We start from the raw sequence: 27452 nt of genomic DNA, 5'->3' as shown, positions 1-27452 counted from the left end.
CAATAGGATATTATGATTTATCTAAAACATACAGCAGTGCTATTTATGGTTCATATGTATATTTGTATGTATTTCCTTTGTAAAACATGAATTAAACTAATAAGGGCAAACTCCAGGTTAATGGTTGCTCTGAGAGGAAACAAAAAAAAAGATTGGGTGGGGCTTCAGTATCTCTAAAGTTTTATTTTGTAAAATTAAAAACCAAAATATACATTTTATAGGTTTTTAAAATATTTCATAATTTATAAAAATTTAAGTAATTACATACATTATATGGGATTTTTGTCTAGCAGTGTAGATTAGCAAAGCTATTTACATACATTAAACAGGATTTTTGTCCAGCAGTATAGACATTTAGCAGAACTCTTGAGAAAAACATAGATTGGTTAATCAGAGAAGTGGAAATCCAGAAACCGAGCACTGTTCCTTCTGACTGTTTTGACCTAAGTATTTCCTTTTTGCAGGACAATGTAAACTCCTTCACCTCTCCCCCAAATCCCCCACTGCCACCCCCCTATTTTGCAGTGAAGTAGAAAAATTTGGAAGTAGTGTCTGTGAGAAGGAATTAAATCTGTAATGTGTTTTAAAATCATTTTAAGGTACAATGGAAATAATTTCACATTATCATGAAATGTATATGTAGTATTAAATCCTGAGCTAGGAAAAATCTGGAAAATATAATATTGTAAAGAGGAGGATCATTTCAACTGAATCTCCTGTTAGAAGATATTACAGGCGAAGAACCAATTGTCTGAGGGAAAATTAATATTTCAGAAAATGAATCAAATGTGGCAGATCTAAAGTAGAGGCTATGAAACTACTATTGTTAGAAAAAACACAGAAGGCAGAAGAAAGTACTCTGTGAAAAACAGGCCAGTTACTTTCATAGGCCATGATTATGAAATAAGAAAAAGGCAAAGAATATTTCTCTTCTAGATGAAAAAAATAGTGACAACAAAAATGGTGATTTCTCTTAGTGTGTGGGTGGACTGGCACAGTAAAAAGCCAGCAAAATTAAGAATGGTGCAGGGCTTGGAGGGGCAAGTGTATAAAATAATGTAAAGAACAATAATTAAACCACAAATTAGCCATAGATTCTAACCCCATTTCTAATTATTTATTTGCCTTTAGTAAGACACTTGACTTCTCTGAGTCCCAGCTTTCTCATCTGTAAATAAGGAAGATGCATTCAATCATCTCTTGAGTATGTTCCTACCTAAGTATTTTGTGATTCTATTAAATACAAATCATTTACTCAATAGATACCATAGTTATTAAGTGCCTGCAGGGTGCAAGGTATTTTTCTAGGTGCTTTATATATACTATCCCATATCATTCTCAGGAGTGAGCTGTTACAAACTTTTCATAGAAGGCTCAAAAGCTTATCAATGTTTTCTAACTTGTTCAAGGCCACTGAGCTAATTGGTGGTGGAGCTGGTATTTGAGGCTGGGTCTCAATTCCAATGTCCATGCTCTTTCATTATTCCACCTATGCTAAAGATATTGACTAAATGAAATATCTGAGAGTATGCAAATGAGATGGTGGCTAGCATAGACCAAGAATGCAAAAAGTGTTCTACTGAAACATTTTTCCATTTCCAGAATCATTTGGAAAGACAATATTTATCTTAAAAATGCAAAAAGCACTTGTGAGAACTTGGTTCTTATTTATGATAAGATTTAGTGTGAATTTACAATCTTATCATAAGATTATAAGATTTAGTGTGAGTTATATTAATCAGAGCTGCAGTTAACTGAGTTATCACCATTTCTTTGAAATTTTGATTGGGTAGAAGAGGAAGAAAATAAAACATAAGGGGAAGTGTGTAAACTTATATAGAATGGAAGAATTCAAATAAATTAAAAGCAGCGAAAAAGCACTTGAAAGCTTATGAGACAGAGGAGAAGAAACTTTAGGGGAAAGAAGTGCTCAAATAGGAGGAATAACAACCAAAAAATTGTACTTCTTTGAATTCTTAAAATTTTAGTATAAGCTAATGCCCACAAACACCGAATTAACACATTAAGATCCTTTAGACAGTTGCGAAACAATTTTCCCCAGTTCAGCTTATTATTCTGTTTCTTGCACTTATCCATTCTTTAATTAAATAAATACTTCAAATATTTTCAGACTAATCTTATCTCTGTGACTAATCCTCATTTTTGTACTGAGTGAGGCTGAGGAATGGTAGGATTGGAAAAGAGAAGAGAAAAAGAAAAAGATGACGAAAGAGCAGACACATTAAATAAGATGAAATAAACAGCTACTAACTCAGTTCCTTCCTTTCCTTTATAATATTGATACAATGAGATTTGCTGAATTTATCAATGTGTAGGATTTTAGAATCAACCCTCCTCATCAGCCACCCAATGTCTGCTGTAACCTCTTTGGCAATATTTAGTAAATAATGACAAAGAAAGAAATGGCCTTATTCATTTGTTCTTGCTTCTTTTACTTACTAGTTAGCTACTTTTTTACTTTCCTATTTTTCTTTTTCTTGAAATAAAGGACAAATTATGCAGGTTAAATTATAGAAAAGATAAATAGAATCAATAACATTGTTCCTTAAATTTCAGTTCCTATGAAATATTTACCTTACAAGCGTACATAGAAAAGTGGGTCTCTATTTTTTGAAAACAAATTTACAATGACTCCAGGAATTTTTTTTTTATTCAAGCAGAAAAGAACTTGGTCTCATCTATCCTAATATTTTAAGTCTAAAGTGATTTGGGTCTAAGTGTATAAAAAAGTATTTACTCAAAGCCTGATTTAGAACACACTCAGAAAGACTCTAATACCTACGTTTAAATTATCAGAGGCCTTGGTGAGTCAGTTGTTTTCTGTTTCTGGATCATTTACATTTGTGTATTTGTTGGATGGTTTTCATACTGGGTTCAAGTCCTAATATCACACTTCTAAATTACATCTCAATCCATGCTTCATATAAATGGCCTGGTGGAAAGATGCAATAAAAGAGCACTTTGTAATACTGAGTCCACTCATGCCATTATAGAAAGCACAATGTCAGCACTTTCATTTCCATTATACACTCTATTTGTTCAGAAATTATATAGAGAGCCATAAAAATTTGCTTGGCTGCAAGGTATTAGCTCATCCTACGAATAAACAATTAGATAAAAACCATAACATGGCTAAGCCAATTGATTAAGAGTAAAATTTGGTCCAAATGTGTATATGACCTGGGTTCATTGCCACTTCACAGGGATTCTTTCTGCTATAACAAGAAAGAAGCTATTAGACAAGCATTCCCAGGTGAGGAGAAAAATACCTAGGTATAGACACAGATGTCTGAGGCTATTTGTTTGTTTCTTTGTCTTAGTTGGAAAACAAACAAAAAAAATTAAAATGGGTATAAAAATTACACTTTGATGATATTTTCGTGTCATCACTGTCACTGATGTGATCAGGGGGATTCTTAACAAAATATCAGGAAAACTGCCCTAACAGACTCTCAGACTTATAAAAAGGTCCATCTTATAGATCAAGGGTAAAATTTCATAATTCTATGGGACGGGCATCAGTCACAGGGTTTTTTGTTTGGTTGGTCGTTTTTTTAATTGATATTCCTTTACTTTGTATTTAGGACAATATTAAGTAAGAATCTAGGTACTTCTAGCCACACTGATTTCTCAACCACTGAAGGTATCTTAGTCCAAGATACTTTAACAAAATACCATAGATTTGGTGGTTTATGATAGACATTTATTTTTCATTGTTCTGGAAGCCGGAATCAGAAATAAGGGCCCTCCTCAGGGTTTCTAGAAGTTGTCTTTTCACTCAGAGAGAGCAGTCTGTCTCTCATCCTCTTCTTACAAAGACACTAATCCCATCAGGCGGCCCCACCCTCACTCACATCTAATCTAAACTTAATTACTTCACAAAGCTTCCACTTACAATTATCATCACCTTGGAAGTTAGAGCAACATGAATTTTGAGAGGGCACAAACATTCAGTCCATAACAGAGAATAAGGTTTTCTCTTGAGGTTGATCTGAGAAGCCCATTGTTTTGTGACCAATTACTTCTGACGGGACCTGGTTTCTGTTTCTCTCTCTGTAAGTGATCATCTTACAACCAGGATGATTGACAATGATGACACCTATTGAACTATTTTATTTTTCATTTGAATCAGAGAAGGGTAATCCTTTATTCTCCTCATAAAAAAGATACTGTAAAGTATCAAGTATATTAAAAAAATCTCATGACATTATATAAACATTCCATGGTTTGTTATATTCTTGAAGCCCATTGTCAGGATTTTAATTCCCATTCTGCAACTTACTACTTATGTGACTATGGGCAAGCCAGTTAACCTCTCCATGCCTCAGCTTCCTCATCTCTGAAATGGGGGTGAAAATAGCATCTAACTCATAAGTTGTTGTGAGTGTTATGTTAACTGAGAAATGGTAATCATCAGTTGATACCTAGAAAAATGCCTGACACATACTAACAACTAAATAATTACTAGTCTGGGAATGAAATGGCCTAAGCCTTACTGGATTGTACTCTCCTACTGAGAGTTCTCCATATTCACATATTCACAGATTAAGAAACCTTCATGTTGGTAATAGAAAAGAAATCCCCTAGTTCATGTTCTCAGATTATCCAAGTGTCTATGACACAAATGAAAAGTAAAATATAAAGAGGAAAAGGCAATTGGCTCTTCCCTCTTCTTTGGAGTCACAGTTGTTAAGCTTCAGTGGATAATATAAAAGACTATTTGTATCCTTTAAGAATTGCATCAGCTCGTTCCCACGTATTAAATAGTCAGATCAGACAGGAAAATATTTACCTTAAGTATTAGTCAATAATGTTCAATTTTTTTTCCTTTTAGAAAGTTGAACACATGCAACCATTAGTGTGACCTTTAGTACTTTTATTCTGGTCAAATATTTCATAAAATAGATTCTCACACAGTTATAATTCACAGTGATTTACCAGCCGGGTGTGGTGGCTCACACCTGTAATCCCAGCACTTTGGGAGACCAAGGTGGACAGATCACAAGGTCAGCAGATTGAGACCAACCTGGTTAACACGGTGAAACCCCGTCTCTACTAAAAATACAAAAAATTAGCTGGGCATGGTGGCAGGCACCTGTAGTCCCAGCTACTCAGGAGGCTGAGGCAGGAGAATTGCTTGAACGTCGGTGGTGGAGGTTACAGTGAACTGAGATCATGCCACTGCACTCCAGCCTGGGTGACAGAGCAAGACTCCATCTCAATAATAATAATAATAATAGTTTATCTAGCATTTACCATTACAAAAAAGTTAAAAAAATAAAGATGAAGTTAATTTAATCAAGTCCAGATGCATTTATACACTGATTTTGGCAAAATAGATTTTGTTCAAAAGCAAACTAATATTTCCTTTGATTTATCTGAAATAAGGGTCATTCCACTTTCTTATAGACAATTACGAATTTTTAGAAATGATAATTAATCCAAAAGCAATATTGGCTTGACTTATATAAAAGTAAAACTATAAAGCTGCTTAAATTTTCCCTTCAAACTGAAGAAACAAGAAAGATCTGCTGCTCCAAACTGCCACTATTTGAAGTATCAAGAAAATGATCATACTGCATATCAGGTTCTTTTGGAGAAGTCCGTTAACACTTAAACTCAGTCATCAAATGGCTTCTCCATCACATGAGAATGTAAGCTACAAAGTAGATTTAATCTCTAAAAGGAAATGACTAATGTACAAATGTTTCTCTGGCGCTCAAGATGGGTGCTTGTTTCTATTACTAGGTAAACTACAATAATTGGTCTACTTCCAATAGAGTGCAGAAGAGGTGAACCAATAAATTTGTATTGACAGAGGATGGAAAATGTCAATTATCCTAGGGAAGAGAGAATGCAAAGTCCTAGGCAGACAGAAGATGCCACAGACAGACATACACCATAGCAGACGTCTGGGAATAAAGGGAGAAGTGGAATCAAGACACAGGATACCACTGAGTACTTAAGGTCCAGTCTACTGGAGAAGTTCAGTTGATTAACATCTTCTATTACCAACACCCTTCCCTTAGGCCTTCATCCCTCCTGACTGCACAGTGAGGTTGCCAGTCTCCCAGCACCCTACCTGTCTCAACCTCCGTTTTGCATATTCTGTGACATATATAAACACTGAGGCTATTGTGATTGACATAAGCCAATCATATTTTAAACGGTTATGAGCAAGGAACAAAAAAAAAAAAAAAAAAAAAAAAAAAAACAAGTGAACACCAGCACTTTGGAAGCAATTCCTTCTAAAATGTCCATGAAAACATGAAAAGATCCAAATTAAGGAGAAACATGCACAAGAGAAATGAGATCCATGTCATAAACAATGAGAAATTTTAGCGAAATCTAGAGAACATGAGATGAGATTAGAGAAAAAAACAAATGTGTTTCATTTGCCTAAGAATAGTCTGCATAAGAAATAACCGAAGGAGACACTGGTGGAACCTTCTCCAATCTTTAATAAACAGGGTAAGTTTAGAGGTGAAGCCAGCTGTGGGGCAATCAAGGGACCTGCTTCAAACTCACTGATGCTTATAGGATGGGTTCGGTTTGCTAAAGCCACACTGAGCTGCAAGCCTCCTGCTCTGATGATAAAAGGGAACCTGAAGAGATTGGCTTTCGACAAGAACAGATGTGTCAGGTCCAAAACAGAGTTTCTGATGGTTTAGGAAAACATGAAACAGAAACTCTTCTTTGCCGAGGCAAACTTTCCGATTCTAGCTTTCATTTTCTCTTTACACTCAGGCTGCCATATCTCTGAATTTACATAGTGAATGTTTCCAATTCAGATGAAAGTTGAAAAGAAAATAATAGATTTACTGTAATTTCAGATAGATATCCTCACCAATCCCAAAGGAACCTTATTTCCATTCCAATTTATTCACCCTTATCGTGAGATTAATACTTTCCAGTAAATAGGGAAAAAAATCACATATCTTTAAAAAGATAATATGTTCCAAGAAATCAGAACAAATACATCCTCTGAAATAGAGTACTGCAAAGAATAAAAAAGACATTTTCAAATGTTTAATTTGTATTTTAACACGATTTTGAGACATTGCATCTATGAAACCAGAATAGGCCTATGCAAAAAGGGAAAGAGGTGAGGAAAATCACTCTTTCAAAGGTCTCTGTTGTTCAGCTGCTGTGTTGGAGGCACTGGGCTGAGCTCTGAAGACACTGTTGTAAATGATGAAAACACACTTCCCGCCTTTAACAATGTTTGCATTTAAACGGTAAGCTATTCCCCTAGTCAAAATTAATTAGAATTAATTGCAAGTGGTTGTAGCATTCTGGAGGTGAACTGTACCACCTCTATAACAGATGCACAGAGGACAGCAGGCTGTCAACAGAATTTGTGGAATCATGGAAGACTTCCCTGAGCAAGTGACATTTAAGACAAGAAGGAAAATATGAGTTGGAATTAGCCAGGCCAAGACTTGGGGAAAGCATGAAGCAAAGAGAGGAAAAGTCAAATGGGAAGCATTACAAACAAGAAAAATTAACGGTACGTTCAAAGAAGAAAGAGTCCAGGAGTTCAGGAGAAGAGAGTGAGGCAGAAAGATATGATTAGGCTGGAGAGGGAAGCAAGGGCTAGCTCATCCAGGGACCAGGAAGAATGCTGAGGATCTTGAAATTTATCCTAGGAACATGTAAAATAGACTAATGCAACAGAATAGAGGACCTAGAAATCCACACATGTACAGCCAATTCATTTTGACAAAGTTGTCAAGAATATACACTGGAAAAAGGATGGTATCTTTAATAAATGGTGCTGGGAAAACTGGATATTCATATGCAGAAGAATGAAATTAGATTCTCATAATTCACCACCACAAACATATATCAACTCAAAATAGATTAAAGGCTTACATGTAAGACCTGAAACTATGAAACTGGAGAAATGTTATAGAGCATTAATCTGCACAAAGATTTCATGGGTAAGACCTCAAAATCTCAGGCAACAAAAACAAAAATAGACAAATGGGATTTACATCTGGCTAAAAAGTGTCTGCATAGCAAAAACAAACAAACAAACAAAAAAACAGTGTGAAGAATAAACCTGTTGAATGGGAGAAAATATTTGCAAACTATCCATTCAACAAGGAATAAATAAGAACATATAACGAACTCAACTCAGTACAAAAAAAATCTGATTTACAAATGGGAAAATACCTGAAAAGCCATTTCTCAAAAAAACAACATACGAATTGCTAAAAGGTCTATGAAAAAATGCTCCACATCACTAACAATCAGAGAAGTACAAATCAAAACCACAATAAGGTAGGATCTCACCCCAGTTAGAATAACTATTATCAGAAGGACAATAACAAATGGTGGTCAGGATGTGAAGAAATGGGAATGCGCATATACTGTGGGTGAGCATGTAAAGCAGTACAACCATTATGGAAACCACTATGGGGGTTCCCGAAAAAACTAAAAACAGAACTACCATATGATCCAATCTGGCAATCTTACTGCTAAGTGTGTGCGTGTGTGTGTGTACATGTAAGTGTATATATATATGTGCAAAATCTATACACCTAGAAGATATATATATATATAGATATACACACATATATATAACACCAGCATGTCAAAGAAATATCTGCACTCTCATGTTTATTGTAGCACCATTCACAATAGCCAAGATAGAGAATCAACCGAAGTGTCCAAAAAGAGATATATGGATAAATAAAATGTGGTATATATACACAATGGGAAATTATTCACCATAAAGAAGAATGAAATCTTGTTATTTGCAGCAACATGGATAGAACTGGAGGTTGTTCTGTCAACTGAAATAAGCCAGGCATGGAAAGACAAATATTCCATGTTCTCATTCATATGTGGGATCTAGAAAAGTTACTCTAATGTACGTATGAAGTGGAATGGTGGTTTCCAGGGGCTGGGGAGGGGAAAGAAATAGGAAAGATGAAGAGAAGCTATTTAATGGGTCCAAAAACACAGCTAGGTAGAAGGAATTCCTTCTGTATCTAGTAGTTCAGTAGGAAAATTACAGTTAACAATAATTTATTGTATATTTCAAACAGCCAGAAGAAAATAATTGTAATGTTCCCCCAAAAAAAGATAAATATCTGAGATGGATATTCCAATTATCCTCATCTGATCACTATACATAATACACATGTATCAAAATATGACATGTAACCCTAAAATATGTACAAATACATCAATCTTAAAAATCCAAAATTAGAATAATGGGAAAAAAACTGAAGAGCTATAAGCAAGAACATGACAAAATCAGATTTGTATTTAGAATATCATTTTGGCAAATCTATGTATGGATAATAGATTCACAAAGATTAAGGGGATATAAAGGGAGACAAGTTAGGAAGCCGTTCAAGCAAAAAAGATGAGAGTTGACAGTTACTTGATATAGGAGGGAGACATCTAGAGAGAATGAAATCATTGGGATCTTGAAATAACTCATGGAAATGAAAGCATTATTCCTGATGAAAATCTTCAATGGAGGAAATTAATGATAAATTGAAAAAAATACTTCAGTTATAAGTGAAGTTGTGACATCTCTTAAAATTCCGATGAAAAGACAAAAAGGATGATTATGATGAGAAACATATTAGGAGAATAGGCCTAAAAGCACACGTTAGGGGATCTAAGAGATGGGAATGGCCAATTGGAACAGAAAAAAGTACACAAATAAATAATATATAATGGTTCGCCCACCAAAAGTTTATTATTCAGTGATAAGAAAATAAACTTATCAAGCTGCGGCCAGGCACGGTGGCTCACTCCCGTAATCCCGGCACTTTGGGAGGCTGAGGTGGGCAGATCATTTGAGGTCAGTAGTTCAAAACCAGCCTGGCCAACATGGTGAAACCCCGTCTCTACTAAAAATACAAAAAATTAGCTGGCCGTGATGGCAGGCCCCTGTAGTCCCAGCTACTCGGGAGGCTAGGCAGGAGAATGGCGTGAACCCAGGAGGTGGAGGTTGCTTGCAGTGAGCTGAGCCGAGATCGTGCCGCTGCACTCCAGCTTGGGTGACAGAGCAAGACTTCATCTCAAAAAAAAAAAAAATAAATAAAATAAATAAAAATAAATAAAAAGAAACGAAATGAAACTTATCAAGCTACAAAAAGACACGAAGGAGCTATAAACACATATCACTAAGTGAAAGAAGCTGATCTGGAAAAGACACATATTGTATGATTTCTACTACATGACATTCTGAAAAAAGAAAATCTAGAGACAGTAAAGAAGTTAGTGACTACCAGGTTTTCAGGGGGAGGGAGGAGGGATGAACAGGCAGAGAACAGGGCAATTTTAGGGCAGTGAAAACATTGTGTATGATACTGTAATGGTGGATACATGACATTATGTATTTATCAAAACCCATAGAACTGTGCAATGCAAAAGTTAAATTCTAATATAAACTATGAACTTTAGTTAATAACACTGTATCAAGATAGGTTCTTAGCAAATATTCAATACTAATGCAAGATGTTAATGGATAGGAGGTGAGGAAGAAGAGGTATATGGAAAGTCTCTGGGATTTCTGTGCAAGTTTTTCTATAAATCTGAAACTACTGTAAAAATAAAGTCTAATAAAACATAAGAACCCCTTTACAAATCAAAGAAAGGCCAGCAGAATTTAAAGATAAAAATGCTTACCAAGTATCTGGCAAAACAGCTTAGCCCGAAGTTTATGACATCAAAGGAAAATAGAGCCAGACTGAAAAATGAGGTGTTTGGTAGTAATAAAGTCAGCTGAAGGAGAAACAGAAAAAGAACACAGGAGGGGGGAAAAAAAAAGTAACTATAGATCCTCTAGATTACCCTTTCAAATAGGCAAAAGACAAGGGAAAAAATATCCAGAACATTTTAAGGGAGAAAGTAGAGCCCATGCCACAGGTCAAAGAGGAGTGAACATGGAAAGACAGCTTTTCTTGCGTCTGTTCTTTGTGACATAATAACGTAGGATATGATAGTAGGTGATGTAAATGTATCTGAAAGCCAAATAATGAATCAAATCTGTTAAGAAAAATTAGAAGTTTAGGCTAGATGAAAGTGGAATAAAGAGAGGCGATACCCAGAAGACACGAATATGTACTACATAAATGAAGATTCTCACAAATGGCTCATCTCCACGGGCTGACAGATCTTGTTAGAATTTGCTGCACATCAGCCAGGAACTAATACATTCTGGGGCTCAGGAGTAAAACTAACAAAACACTACTCCTTCTTGCCTTCTTCTAAAATAATCTATTTTAAGTGGATGCACAAATATTTCTTTACAACCAGTTGTCCCTCAGAGGTTGAGCTATGCCATTCTTTCCTAGGAATAACCCTTTTACCTATTTATTTATCTAAGATTGAATACTTTTCAGGCCTTTGAGTGTTTTGCACAGTATCTGCTTATGCTGTCCATAGTGGTATTTGACAGTAACAGGGACTGGAAAATTCAAAGTGCTAGACTATCTTTGCAATACCTTGGCTGCATCAAGAGAACTGGGCATCTTTCACTATCAATATGTGAAAGAATCACAATATGAGACAACATGGTGACAGTGCTGAGTCTCACCTTTCCCTTACCACGCACTAAAAACCAGTTATTCATGAGAAAATTTGAGAGGATTAACTACTACGTGAAATGCTAAGAGTGTGTTCTCCTCTGAGGCTTTCTATGTAACCACCCTTCTTTTTGAGACAGAGTCTTCCTCTGTTGCCCAGTCTGGAATGCAATGGCACGATCTCAGCTCACTGCAACCTCAGCCTCCTGGGTTCAAGCGATTTTCCTGCCTCAGCCTCCTGAGTAGCTGGGATTACAGGTGCCCACCACCACGTCTGGCTAATGTTTGTATTTTCGGTAGAGACGAGGTTTCACCATGTTGGTCAGGATGGTCTCAAACTCCTGACCGCAGGTAATCCACCCACCTAGGCCTCCCAAAGTGCTGGGATTATAGGCGTGAGCCACTGTGCCAAGCCATAACCATCCCTCTTAATGCATCTATATTAACAGTTACGAGAACATAAGCTTATAATACAGAGGAAGAGAAAGGAGAATCCCCTTGAAAAAAGAGGTATAGCAAGCAAATGGATTTATCTTTATGCTGTTATCTTATTTCACATGTGACAAAAACATAAATTTGCATAGACCTAGTTTTTCTTGGCTGAGTGGTTATTTTTCATTGTAAGTAAGGAAACACAGGCATTTTCTATTCCTAATAGGGGATCTGCATCAGTTAATATCACCATAAAGGCAATTTTAAGGCAGAAACAGGATCTGGGTAAATTTAACGAGTGAATATACTTTACAACAAAACTAAAATAGGGGTCAATAAATCCCCTAACAACAATTCCCCGCTTATGTACATTAGGCTAAGTTCAGCAGATATAACATTGATTTTTATATAATTGTTTCTGAGAGGCGGAGAAAATAATAAGGATGATACAAGGACATCTGTAGCACTGCATAAAAATTCACCTTGATGAAGCAAGACCAAACAGAAGGATCATGGAGGAGTGGTGCAGAGTAAATCTTGAGTCTACCTTGAATGTACAGTAAATAAGAAAGAGGGAGACAGACACGAAAAACTTTAGCTTGAGTGTTAAATCGTGTAGGCTTTGAATCTCTGACACTAAAACTGGAATGATTGGCCGGGCCCTGTAGCTCACGCCTGTAATCCCAGCACTTTGGGAGGCCGAGGCAGGCAGATCACGAGGTCAGGAGATCGAGACCATCCTGGCTAACATGGTGAAACCCCGTCTCTCTACTAAAAAATACAAAAAATTAGCTGGGCGTGTGGAACGTGCCTGTAGTCCCAGCTACTCGGGAGGCTGAGGCAGGAGAATGGCGTGAACTTGGGAGGCGGAGCTTGCAGTGAGCGGAGATCGTGCCACTGCACTCCAGCCTGGGCGACAGAGCGCGACTCTGTCTCAAAAAAACAAACAAACAAACAAACTAGAATGATTTACTGAATTGTAGCTAAGTACTAATTATAGTACAAATACTAGCCTCATCGAACTATTTCAGAAGTTGTGTCAAATAATTAAAATATACATGATGGTTCTTAATTCATTTGAGTAACACAGAAAGACATCTAATCCAATTTTAAAGAATACATGATTCATATAGTGGCCCTTGTAAATATAAGAATTTAACGTATAACAAATAAGGCCTATGACTTCCAGTCAACTACCAAACATTGCCTCAGTCAACTGTGGGCAGAGGAGTAAGTCATATGGCACAAAACACGTTGACCGGTGATTTAAAAAATTGTCTAGACTCGCCAGGAATCTCTGAGGTATTTTGGAGTGGAGCTGCCTGTACTGGCTTATGATTAAAAATCCAATTAACTGTGTCTATGGAGAGGATTCAATCTGTGATCATCTCACTACTTCTACTGCTCTCACTGCTTCCACAACTGGCATACTGACTTCCCACAATGGCATTAGAGAAGAGGAATAATAATGACTACCGAAAATACTGAAGGAACAGATCACCCTAGCATTGCTCTTCTACCCAGAAGGTCATTTGGATGACTATCTACCATGGGGAACAAAACATTCCTTGTGAAGCATGGCTGTGAGGCTACTGAGAGGCTACCCACTGTCTTGCATATGTTTATAATAAGATTCATCATGCTAGATAATATATCGTTTGTTATATGAAGCCCTTTAATATATTAGTGTAGAATTACATAAATTTATTTGATCATAGTTAAACATTAAATACTTTAAAATAATACTGAACATGCTTATTGCAAGACTTATCAGAACCTTCAGTATAAGAAAGTGCATTGTGGGTCTCCAAGAAGTAAACAGAGTATGCAGTGTTTCTGCACTATGTGACTATACCACATGTTGCCAGACGGTGCAGCATATGTTCCTTCCAAGCAGCATATTGCCAGACTAATTTTCGGTATTTCACATTTTAGAAAGCACTATATTTGAACAACCCACTGCTATAGTACCAGCTAAGACAGTAGAACAAGACTAACTGGAAGAAATTCAAGAACAAGACAAACTAATGGAAGAAATTCTTCCATTTTCTCATTGATAGCCAAAGAAGATGAGTAAAATTAGAGTCAGAAAAATATAAATTTGGGATCAAATAATCTTCCTTTGGATTTTCCTGCTTTGGGTAAGTTTATCTTATTTGAAAAAAAGTTTTCTTATTTAAAGCAGTTAACTGGTAATAGGAATCACAAAGCTTAATTGTTGTAGTAATAAATCAATTTGTTTCAAAGCAAATTCAAAACATGTACTCAATGATATTATTACTCTACACAATGTCCTCAAATAAATGCTGGGGTTTTTACTGTTGTTTTTCCCAGTGAAAAGAAAGTGGCAGCCAGCACTGGACAATTGACTGGCAGAATGTCTCTTGTTTTGCTTTAATGAATAGCTAAGAATGGCCTTGATAAATGTATCAAAACATTGGCCTGGATATATATAGCTCCCCATCGTTTACATTGCAAATGTATTGCATAAAACAGTTGCTTCTAAAGAGTTTTAAAACTCTTCATTTTATTAAGTAGGTAAATATATCTCTCATAATTTTGTTCACTTTATCTGTTTGCATAGGTACTCTCTCCCTGCTTTTTGGACAAAAAAGAAAAGGTATTTGAATTATTCTAAGTTAATAAGGTATCCTGTAAATCCTGACAGCCTCCGGATCTGAAAGAAGCAGCAAGAACTTGTGAGGAAATGGCTAATTTTAAATTACCCAATGCATGTGGATGTTTCCAGTTATACCTGAATACTTACATAAAAATTCCCAGAGGCCTTGTGGCATGCACGTTTTTGATCCTGCAAAAACTGATAATTTGACTCAGAATAAAAAATCCATATCTATAAATGCCAGTTTTCAGAATATTCTTATATTAAAATTGGGCAGAATTCTTTAAAAATGCATGGAAAAAAACTCTTCTGTTCAATGGAAAACAAATATCGCTATTTCTTTAGAAGATTACAACTCTCTGGCTCTCTAAATTTACCCAAATATAATGTAGCAAAATATTTATGCATAGACACAGGCTTAGGTAAAGAAGATTAACTGCTGTAATGGGTTAGAAAGAACTCTCCAGGTCAAAAGTTCTATCTGAAAAAAACTAAACATATTTTTACGAAACTTTAAGGACTTTCACAATAGTTGGTTAAATATACAATAAATAAACTCTTACCACATAAAACATGTTTCTCATAAAGTAGATGTAAAAAAATCTGCAAAGAACTAATCTATTCTCATTTGTGTGTATTTTCTGTAAGACTTTCAAAAGATATGTTCATTGCTGTTAGTCAACATAATTTTAAAAGAAGAAAAATAGAGCATATTCTTTAAGTCTTTATGAAATAATATTCCTAAAGGAGTGGTTCATTACATAATTGTTTAATTCCATGTCATAATTAAATTACATACGCAGAAGTATGCATTGACTTTATGAAAGTAAAAAAAAATAATTGTTGTCAAAGACATAATGCATGAGATAATTAAAGAGATGATTTTACACAGGCTATTGCAATAGGGAGAATTGTTATTACTGAGGAAAACTTTTTTTCAAGGCAGAAAATTGGGGTTTTATAAAACAGAAGAGCCAAGAGGAAAGGCACAGGTGGGTCTTAGAATATGCAAGGGTAAAGTGGCCCTTTCTGGTAATTTCTCAGAAAAAAAAAGGGAAGATAGATTTCAGAGAATAAAAGGTAGAGAAATTTCTCAACCATTATTGTTTTCTGAGAATACAAGGCTCAAGTAAACTTCAACATTGTTGCTGCCACTTATTTAAAACCTTTAAAACTTTTGCTAATGTATTTATACACACAGTCTCAAAATTCTTTAAAATCGTATTCTCATTTTATAGTTTCATAGATGAATGTAGTCGGGACTAATCTGGATTAGCATCCTAGCCTGTTATGGTGAAAATTCAACTAGGTATGAGACAGTAACAGATGATTTTCTCTTCTTCCTCAATGTCCTTAAAAACTCTACCTCATAGCAATGGAACGGCCACTTTCTACATTCTACTTTCTCTCAGGTCATGAAGAAAATGAAATTAACAATTTTGATTTTTAATGAAAGGGAAAAAGTCATCATCAGATGTTTAAGAAGCTTTGAAATGACACACTAGTCTGACTGGGCTACTAGACACAGAAGAATAGGTGGGAGAGGAAGGAACAGGATTTGTGGCTTTGTTCTCTGCCTTCTTACACTGGAAAGTAAGCAACATGAAAACAGACATTCTTATCCATTTTTATTATCAATTCCTGGACACTCAGTAAAGCTGATGTATAGTTGGCACTTACATATGAGTTGAACAAAATAAATGACATAAGTTGAAGAGTACTGCCACTGGGTCAACATAAGTATTATGCAAATTCTCATCTCATCTCAAACTCAAATTCTACATAGACTCAATAAAAAAAAAGTTGAGTCCCAAAAGTGGCATTTGTGGAAGAGTAAAAACTATATTCTTTCTATCAAATACAATGTACCCTAGTAAAACTACCTTACATCTTCAAGGATTTGTATTTTTTATGTATTTTAAATTTCCTCAGAGAATATTATAAGACATATGCACTAAAAATATTCAACAATGCATTTCTTAGGGCCATTTTCACTAATAATTCAGAATTCTCAATAGAACGTCTTAGATGAGAAATATCTCTGGGAAATTATAAATACAAAGTTTGTCTTCCTCTAAGTAACCAGTGGTCTCTCTCTTACATGAATGTGATGATTATTTATTTAATCATATAACTCTTTTTGCTTTGGCTTCTAGGGAGCTTAAAGGCAAATTTGAAACCTCTTACAGTAAAAATGTTGGTATATTTATGTTTTTCAAAGTTAATACATTAGTAAGTGCTATCTTTTAGGGCACACATATTTTGTCAGGCACAGGGCAAAGCAAGTTAACAAAATCACCTCATTATTTATTTTTTATTAAGATTTTATTATTATACTTTAAGTTTTAGGGTACATGTGCACAACGTGCAGGTTTGTTACACATGTATACATGTGCCATGTTGGTGTGCTGCACCCATTAACTCACCTTTTAGCATTAGGTATATCTCCTAATGCTATCCCTCCCCTCTCCCCCCACCCCACAACAGTCCCCCCGGTGTGTGATGTTCCCCTTCCTGTGTCCATGTGTTCTCCTTGTTCAATTCCCACCTATGAGTGAGAACATGCGGTGTTTGGTTTTTTGTCCTTGTGATAGTTTACTGAGAATGATGGTTTCCAGCTTCATCCATGTCCCTACAAAGGACAGGAAATCATCATTTTTTATGGCTGCATAGTATTCCATGGTATATATGTGCCACATTTTCTTAATCCAGTCTATCATTGTTGGACATGTGGGTTGGTTCCAAGTCTTTGCTATTGTGAATAGTGCCGCAATAAATATTTGTGTGCATGTGTCTTTATAGCAGCATGATTTATAATCCTTTGGGTATATACCCAGTAATGGGATGGCTGGGTCAAATGGTATTTCTAGTTCTAGATCCCTGAGGAATCACCACACTGACTTCCACAATGGTTGAACTAGTTTACAGTCCCACCAACAGTGTAAAAGTGTTCCTATTTCTCCACATCCTCTCCAGCACCTGTTGTTTCCTGACTTTTTAATGATGGCCATTCTAACTGGTGTGAGATGGTATCTCATTGTGGTTTTGATTTGCATTTCTCTGATGGCCAGTGATGATGAGCATTTTTTCATGTGTTTTTTGGCTGCATAAATGTCTTCTTTTGAGAAGTGTCTGTTCATATCCTTCGCCCACTTTTTGATGGGGTTGTTTGTTTTTTTCTTGCAAATTTGTTTGAGTTCATTGTAGATTCTGGATATTAACCCTTTGTCAGATGAGTAGGTTGCAAAAATTTTCTCCCATTCTGTAGGTTGCCTGTTCACTCTGATGGTGGTTTCTTTTTTTTTATCCTGAATGAAAAGCTTTATGTTGAATAAAAGGTAAGATTATTATCAGGATAGATGAGAAAGGGAAGTTGCCCATGTTCATACAGCTAGTACACAGTAAAGCTATTAAATCAAACTATGATCTCTAATTGTCCAATTCTCTGTTCAGGAATGTACTCTCCTAAACTGTCTTCTTTTCCTGATTGTCTTAATTTTACTTACATTATGCATTCTTTAGTTCTGTTTTTCTTTAATTACACTTATATTGTGTGTTTGTTCAAGCTGTGTCCAATCCTCTGTGAAATGAAGTAGAGAATAAACATATACCACATATTAATATAGCAATATGAAACTTAAAATAACCATGAACTAAATGCCTAATGAGCAGCTAAGAACTTCATATACTATTTCCATCATAAAACTTCTTCTCCATTATGCATTGAATGTGTCTCCCTCCCTGGCTTCTGCTAAAAAAAGACATGTTGAAGTCCTAACTCCTAGTGCATCAGAATGAGAACCTATTTGGACATAGGGTCATTGCAGATGCAATTAGTTAAAATTAGGTCATACTGGAGTATGGCTGCTAATCCAATATGACTGGTGTCACAAGACAAGACACAGAAAGACACACAGAGACAAGATGTGAAGAGACAAAGAAGAATGCTGTGTGTTGACAGCGACAGAGATTGGAGTGATGCCTCTACAAGACAAGGACTGACAAGAATTGCAGCAAGACTAGAAGCTAAGAGAAAGGCATAGAACAGATTCTCCCCTAAAACTAGTCCTTCAGAGAGACTATCACCTTGATTTTGGACTTCTAGCCTCCAGTACCTTGTAAGAATGAATTTCAGCTGTTTTTAGCCACCCAGGTTTGGATACTTTATTATGGCAGTCCTAGAAAACTAATACAGTCTCCAAAAATGCTGCTGGAAGGCAGAACAAATTCCTAGCTAACAAGAAGAAGCCCAGCTAAAGTCACTTTGGTACCAGTGAGAAAAACCGAAGGCAGTGCTCTATATAATTGTAAGCATTTCTGACAGATGCTTACTGATACTGAATAAGACCAAAAAAAGGAAACATTTGGAGTTAGGAGTGGATAACTATCTCATTAAGCTGTGACTGTTGAGAGAAGTTGAGTGGCTCTGGTACTGGTTATTATGCAGATCAGGCACAAATAACATAGCACAGTTCTCATGAATATCATTTTGGCTCATTACAGAATTCAACTCTTTGCAGTTTCCTGAGTTTTAAAGAAAATTTTTGAAATTGCCCAATTAAGTAACAATTGAATGGACTGTTAAAATTAATCATATCAATTTATCACCTTAAAAACTTATCAATGGACATTTATTTTCCCAACACAGCCTGTGAATCACACTGTCTTTTTCAGTCTTTATCTCCATTCAACATATTTCCGGGTAGAGTGTTCAACCTCACAAAAATACCTTGTTAAATTTGTTTTAAAAACATTTATGGATGCTTCAAATGAATTGGAAAAATAACTGAAAATCTGCAAATATTAGTGAATCGTCTTACTTGATTCTGACTTTACAACACAGGAGTATTCCTTAAATGCAAGAGGCAAAAGCAAACACTGGAGCAAGGCCCTGATCTTCAAGCAGCCAGAAGGCAAGGGTAGCAAAGAATAATGAACATCTTTCTAATCAAATGAACCTTGTATTACTTATACTCAGCTTCAGAATATTGCATCAGTGCTTCACTGCAACAGAAATGACTCTGTATTATTTTCAAATAAGATATTAATGATTACAGGGTAATGGTTATTCAGTGAGAAATGTGTTCTAAGGAGGCTATAAATAAAGGTTACGGTGAGGAAGCCACAGCACCTTTACAGCAACAGGCTTTGACTCATCAGAAAAAGACATATGATAGATGTGTTGTCTTATTGTTTTAAGAAGGTTGAAGTTTGCAGTAGAAGTTTGATCATCTTTCAGAGTGTCTTGTTAAATCCTACTGTTGGTGCTTGTCTATTATTGAACAGTCTCCAGCCTTTGCGGAAGGAAAAGGAAAACAAACACACACAACAAAACAGTATTCTAAGGTGCTTTCCACACAGCTTACGTAAAGATAGAATCGTGACATTTTATGCTATATCAATAACTTTTCCTACTTCAATAACAATTTTATTTCAGTTTTTTTGGTATTACCTAGCTCAAATTTATCAAAATTATAAAATTTATGCTAGTTATCTTCACAGTCTATGAAGAAAATTATTATGAGGGGTTTGTTAGTTTGTGAACAAGGAGAAGCTTCACATTTCTCTGTATTTACACTTAGTTTATCAGAAGTTGATGTCATTGTTGGCCTCCTATCCCTTATGCGGTTGCCAGCTACCTCCTTCATCTAATAATTCTGGATTATATTATGGTTTTTTGTATATGCATCATTGGTAGCTCCAATTAACTATACATTTTCTAAAAAATATTTCTGTATTTTTCTGTGCCAATGATTATTTTTGATATACTATACTTATAGTAATTTGTTTTAAAAAGAATTCAACCATCTGATCTTTGACAAACCTGACAAAAACAACCAATGGGGAAAGGATTCCCTATTTAATAAATGGCATTGGGAAAACTGGCTAGCCAAATGCAGAAAGCTGAAACTGGACCCCTTCTTCACACCTTATAGAAACATTAACTCAAGTTGGATTAAATACTTAAACATAAGACCTAAAGCCATAAAAACCCTAAAAGAAAACCTAGGCAATACCATTCAGGACAAAGGCATGGGCAAAAACTTCATTACTAAAACACCAAAAGCAATGGCAACAGAAGCCAAAATTGACAAATGGGATCTAATCAAACTAAAGAGCACAGCAAAGGAAGCTATCATCAGAGTAAACAGGCAACCTACAGAATGGGGGAAATTTTTTTCAATCTCTCCATCTGACAAACGGCTAATATCCAGAAGTTACAAAGTACTTAAACAAATTTACAAGAAAAAACAAACAACCTTATCAAAAAGTGGTGAAGGATACGAACAGACAGTTCTCAAAAGAATACATTTATGCGGCCAACAAACATGAAAAAAAGCTCATCATCACTGGTCATTAGAGAAATGCAAATCAAAACCACAATGAGATACCATTTCACACCAGTTAGAATGGCAATCATTAAAAAGTCAAGAAACAACAGATGCTGGAGAGGATGTGAAGAAATAGGAATGCTTTTACACTGTTGGTGGGAGTGTAAACTAGTTCAACCATTGCAGAAGATAGTGTGGTGATTCCTCAAGGATCTAGAACTAGAAATGCCATTTGACCCAGCAATCCCATTACTGGGTATATACCCAAAGGATTATAAATCATTATAAATCATTCTACTGTAAAGACACATGCACCCGTATGTTTATTGCGGCACTATTCACAATAGCAAAGACTTGGAACCCACCCAAATCCCCATCAATGATAGACTGGATAAAGAAAATATGGCACATATACACCATGGAATATTATGCAGCTGTGAAAAAAGATGAGTTCATGTCCTTTGTAGGGACACGGATGATGCTGGAAACCATCATGCTCAGCAAACTAACACAAGAACAGAAAACCAAACACTGCATGTTCTCACTCATAAGTGGGAGTTGAACAATGAGAACACATGGACACAAGGAGGGGAACATCACACACTGGGGCCTGTTTGGGGGTGGGAGGCGAGGAGGGGGATCGCATTAGGAGAAATACCTAATGTAGCTGACGGGTTGATGGGTGCAGCAAACCACCATGACACATGTATACCTACGTAACAAACCTGCCCGTTCTGCACATGTACCCCAGAATTTAAAGTATAATTTTTTTAAAAAGAAATCTGATTTCAATTTTTATTTTAATATTTTTTTTAAAAATGATATGAATTGATAACCAAAGTTGATGGTTCATAGAACTTTATTTTGTAAAAAGCCACTGAAATATATTTTATAAATACAATTTGAATGAATCCTTTTCATTAAAAAAGTTTATCTTTTAGTATTAATAAAAGCTTCTAACATTTTGTATTCTATACCACTTGTAGGAGAAAAGTAATGATACTATATAAACAGTATCAGCATCATTTTAAAAGTTACCAATTTTATAACTATAACAATGTAAGTTACCACAAAGATTAAAAAAATTTAGAAAGACATGTAAAACGAATAGAAATTTAGTTTATATATTGAACACAAATGAGAATTGTGTTTTTTCTTTTCACAAATCTAATTAAGTATAATTGGATCTGTGAAACGAAAGTTTTAGATGTTGAAAATATAGCTTCTGTAAGTACAAAGCTAACCTAATTGTGAAAGCTAGATATAAATTAATGAGTTTTTCCAACTTCCAGAGAGCAACTTTTATATCTTAACAACTGAAGAGTTAGATGAACTAATATACAAACTTTGTTCTTAATAATTAGTTACTTGCCTAAATCTCTTCTCAGCCAGTTATTCAGTTCCTAGAATTACACCTGCTGGTAACTGTATTGTTTCATTGAATTAAACAGAACTCTTTCTCAAAGGAGTTTGGAAATTAGCTCTGAGATTCTATACAGAGATTGAGGAAGTATAATTATTCATCTCTCTGTACATATTTCAATCCAGAACTCACTGGCTTCAACCTTGTGCCCAGCACTGTGCAGATATTGGAACTATCAGAAGTAAAGATGACAAGGTACTTTGACCTGAACATGGTGATTGAAGAAAGAAATTTTGTTCCCTTAAAAAGAAATCATTGAAAAAATCTCCTAGCATGTAAACTTTTATGAGCAAAACAAATCAAATAATGGTGCTTAGTGAAACACACACGTCCTTTTTACTTTTCAGATTTGCTCCAGTGACACAGTGGTTTTCAGACTACTAAGACTAGAAAACAAAACATTGTTTGGAAGTTTTTGTTATTTTGGGGCTATTTTTACATAAACACATTTTCAATGTAATTGAATGGGTCAAGGGGAAGGAGGAGAACTGCAAGAGGAAAATAATTTGTAAGTCTGCTAAGCCCCATGAGTTATATAAACTTTGTATATTCTTCTCAAAAAGTCATCTGAGATAACAGGTATTACCCCATTTTACTAATCAGAAACCTGTAGCATTAGAGATTAAATAACTTTACCAAAGTGATTCAACTGATGTATAAAGAAACAAAGACTTGAGACTACATATGCCTGTTCCAAAGCCCATCTGAGGTAGAAGACCATCAACACTTTTTCTAAGCACCCAAAATGACCCTGCCGATCAAAAGAGAAGGTAGCAGAGAAGCCTCTTTCCATCAGTAGGTGGTGATGAAAGTGATCTCTAGTTGCCCTCACTGCTCATTAGCATAAAGATACTCCCACTGACACCACGACGTTCTACAAATGCCACAGCAGTGACCTAGAAGTTACCTTATATGCTTGTAGGAACTCCCTCGCCCTATTCTGAGTGACCTGCCCCTTAATTAGCATATAATTAAGAGTAGGTATAAATATAGTCAGGCAGCAATTCACAGTGGGGGAGGCTGCTGCAGCTGCTGCTGCTGCTCCTCCTCTGAACTGCTGCTGTTGATGTAAGTTCCTGCTGCTTCTCAGAACTGCTGTTGCTGCTTTGCTGAGCTGCTCTGCCCATGTGGTAGTCCTGCTTTGCCTATGGAGCAGTCATTTTGGTGTATATGGCTACTCTAGGCTCCTCTGCCTATGGGTTAGCCCTGTTCTGTCCATGGAGCAGCCATGTTGCTGTACACTATTGCTCTGATAAACTTGCTTTCATTGTCCACTCACTTTTGAATTCTTTCCTTAGTGAAGCCTAGAACTCTCCTGGGCTAAGCCCCATTTTGGGGGCACCCCTGCACCACATCATCTTGTCACTACACTATCTTCTCTTCTATGTAATTGAAGAAAATGGGAAAATGGAAACCATAAGCTCACCAGGTTTGTTGTTAAAGGATACTAAGTGGTTTAACTTTTTTTCTACGGAAGTGATACACATACTGTATATAGTTTTTTGAAAGGCAATATTTATACAATATAAAAGTTAATGTGGAAAAAATGTAGGCCACACAAATGAGAACAGATTATTTATTCAGAGCCTATTATAACACGGGGATAGCACCATTATTTGCATTTGTTGGCGACTACAAGGCAGGCAGGAGAATCGGAAAGTATGATAGTGAAGAAATTAGAAGGCTTCAGGTATACTACAATTGGAGGTTATTGAAATGCACATGCTGGAAGCAAGCTCACTAAGGTGGAGAATCTTACATGATAGGTTCTAGGACCATATTTGGCTTTCTCCGGTTTGTTCTGAGTTGGAAGCTGGTAGTCATTGACTAAGCCCGGACCATTCTGCAGAAATGGTAGTTTGGTTTCCTTGGCTGGTTGCTGCAGAAACCATGGGTCAGAGACCTATTGTCATAAATGCTCTGGCCATTGTTCATTTGTATAAGCAATTTCTCAGAATTAATGACTTAAAAATATTATTTCTTAGGATTCAAAAACAGGTATTTAATGCTATGATTATACTCTGTAATTCTAACAGCATGCACAATGGGATACATTTCTTGCTATATTTTGTCACTCGATTTATTGTCCCAGGCTTATGTCAGACTTTCTAACCTTTCCCTTCTTTGCAAATTTCCATCTCTGAGTGTTCTACCAGCATCACTTAATTGCTAACCCCTCTTCCCATTTTTTTTTCTGAGAAAAAGAGATGTAATTAGAAAACATATGGAATTTCCTGATACCTTCTCTAGCCACTTGCCTGCAAATGTTGCTATGCAATTCTCTTACTCTGGATGAATTGATCCTGTTCAGAATGAAGGCCAACTCTGCTACTCCCCTCTCACCTACTCAAGGACTTCTCTCCACCAACTCCCCCCATTTCTCCCATCCAATTTTCCATCTCTACTGTATCATTCTCCGCAGCATACTTAGGTATTTTACCTCAAACAGTCCTCTTTAGACATTGCATTCCTCTTCAGTAGCCCCACTTCTAAGCTCCTTACTAGAGCAAAATTTCTTAAAAAATGTTTTTCTTCCTGTTTCTAAAACCTTACCATCCACATTTTCATCAACCTACTCTATTTGATTTTTACTAATGAACCTTCATTTTTGAGATTACATGGTGAAAAGGGCACTGTGTTTTTGACATATAGACTGATGGGAAGTTAGTTCTTTCAGAATGGGAGCAGGAAAAAATAGCCAGATGCATTAAAATGTCAGGCTCATTATAAAGGTTTTCTCTTTCCATTAATTAGTTAATTCTGATTTTTATTCAAATATATACTTAGAGTCTAAAAACATACATCAGGGAGACTATTTGAACAGGGTGTACCTTTCTGATATCTTGGAAGAGTGTGGAGTTTTTTAAAGGTACCATCTCTGAAATATGAGGAACATTTCTGACAAGTTTTCAAGGTGGAAAGCACTAAAGTGTGAGAAAACACTCTAAAGTGTAGAGAAGGTAACTATTATATTCCCTGAGGCTTAACATCTTATTATGATTCATTTTCCATATAAATGGGCTTTAAAAAGATTAAGATCCAGAAGATAATTGTTATTCATTCAAACATCATAATAATTTTATCTGTTGAATTCCCTAATAACAATGTCCTCCAAATATTTACTGCCTTTAAAAATACATATATATTTAAAATAACTCGAGTGTTCTTCAATTAAAAGTGGATTATTGGGATAGCTGACCAACACAATGTTGTACACAAAAATCAAAAAGGTTACTTCTACTTCGTCCTGGCTCTGAGTTCAGTACTTTGACACTCCATCTGAATGGACAACATTAGGAGTTAAGGAAAATGTAGTCAGGCTTTCACCAAGAACACGTATTTAAAAAATTAGTAGACTATATTATTTATGGCAATTTTAGTTTACGGAAAAATTAACTGGCAAGTATAGACAGTTCTCACATACTTCCTCTCCGAATCCACATACAGCTTTTCTTACCATTACATCTTGTATTGGCTATGGCACACTTGTCACAATTGATGAACTGATGGTGATACCTCATGATTAACTCAAGTCCATAGTTTACATTAGGGTTCACTCTTTGTGTTCTGCAGTTCTATCAATTTTAGCAAATTTTTAATGACATGTATCCATCACTCCTGTATCAGACAGAATAGTTTCACTGCCCTAAATATTTCTTGTTCTTCACCTATTTGTCCCTCCTTCACTTCTACTAAACCTCTGGTAGGCACTGATGCTTTTACCATTTCCACAGTTTTGTCTTTTCCAGAACATAATATGATTAGAACCATACAGTATGTACTTTCTCAGATCGTCTTCTTTAACATTATGCTTAAGATTCATCCATATCTTTAGATAGCTTGATAGTTTATTTCCTAAAATCATTGTATAATATTCCACTGTATGACAATACCACAATTTGTTTACTCATTCACCTATTGAAGGACATCTTGGTTGTTTCCAAGTTTTGGCAATTACTAATAAATCTGCCATAAAAATTCATGTTTAGGTTTTTGCATAAACGTAAGTTTTCTATTTGTTTGAGTAAACACCAAAGAGCATGACTGCTGGAATATAAGATACAAATATATTTAATTTGTAGGAAACTGCCAACATGTCTTCCAAAGTAGCTGCACCATTTTTCATCCTCATCAGCAATGAATCAGAGTTCCTGCTGCTGCACCTTCTTGCCACCATTTGATGTTGTCAGTGTTTTGAACTCCAGCCATTCTACTAAGTGTGCAGTGGTGTCTCCTTGTTATTTAAATGTGAAATTCCTTGATGATATATGGTGTCATACTTCATCTCACATGCTTATTCGCCATCTGTGTATTGGCAAAGCACATACTTTTGGTGAATGCTTACTGTGTATCAGGCACTGCATTATGTGTCAGAATCATTTATCAATCTTTCACATAGGAAAATATATACTTAATTTACTATGTAGTTTTTTTAAGTCAATTTACTTTCAGAGAAAGTGATAGCTAAGCCAATGGCAAAAGCTATGTTTTCCATAAGGAAATTTACCACAAATCCACAGTTTTATGAGTAAAATGCTATAAAATCTAATGGATTTTTTTTCTTCCTAAAACAGCTTTCCCCACTAAAAAAAAAAAAAAATGTGCATACGCTAGACATCTGTAAGAAGTGTGTCATACTCAATACATGTCTATCATATGATACAACAATTTCACTCTTGGAATATACCCAATAAGAATGTACGTATGTATGTATGTTTGTATAGATAGATAGATAGATAGATAGATAGATAGATAGATAGATATTTGGTGTACATGTACATGTGCACAAAAAGCATGTAAAATACTCATAACAGCATTAACAGTTGCAAAAACAATGGAAACAACCAAACTCTATTACCAACAGACTAATTTGTGATGTACTCATTCATATGTGGAAATGCAGAAAGAAAAAAAAAAGCAGCAGCAAATTGAACAAACAGATCATTACTACAAGCAACAACTTGGTTGACTGTCACAATCATAATGTTAAAAAACAGAAGCCAGGCAAAAAGGAGCACAAGCTAGTACTTCAATGTATATGAACTTCAAAAAGAGAAAAAAGTGATGCA

The sequence above is a fragment of the Nomascus leucogenys genome, chromosome 2, assembly GCF_006542625.1.
Source record: "Nomascus leucogenys isolate Asia chromosome 2, Asia_NLE_v1, whole genome shotgun sequence".
In the NCBI taxonomy this organism is placed as follows: Eukaryota; Metazoa; Chordata; class Mammalia; order Primates; family Hylobatidae; genus Nomascus; species Nomascus leucogenys.
The sequence above is the reverse complement of the archived record's forward strand: the minus strand, read 5'-3'. Positions refer to the sequence as shown.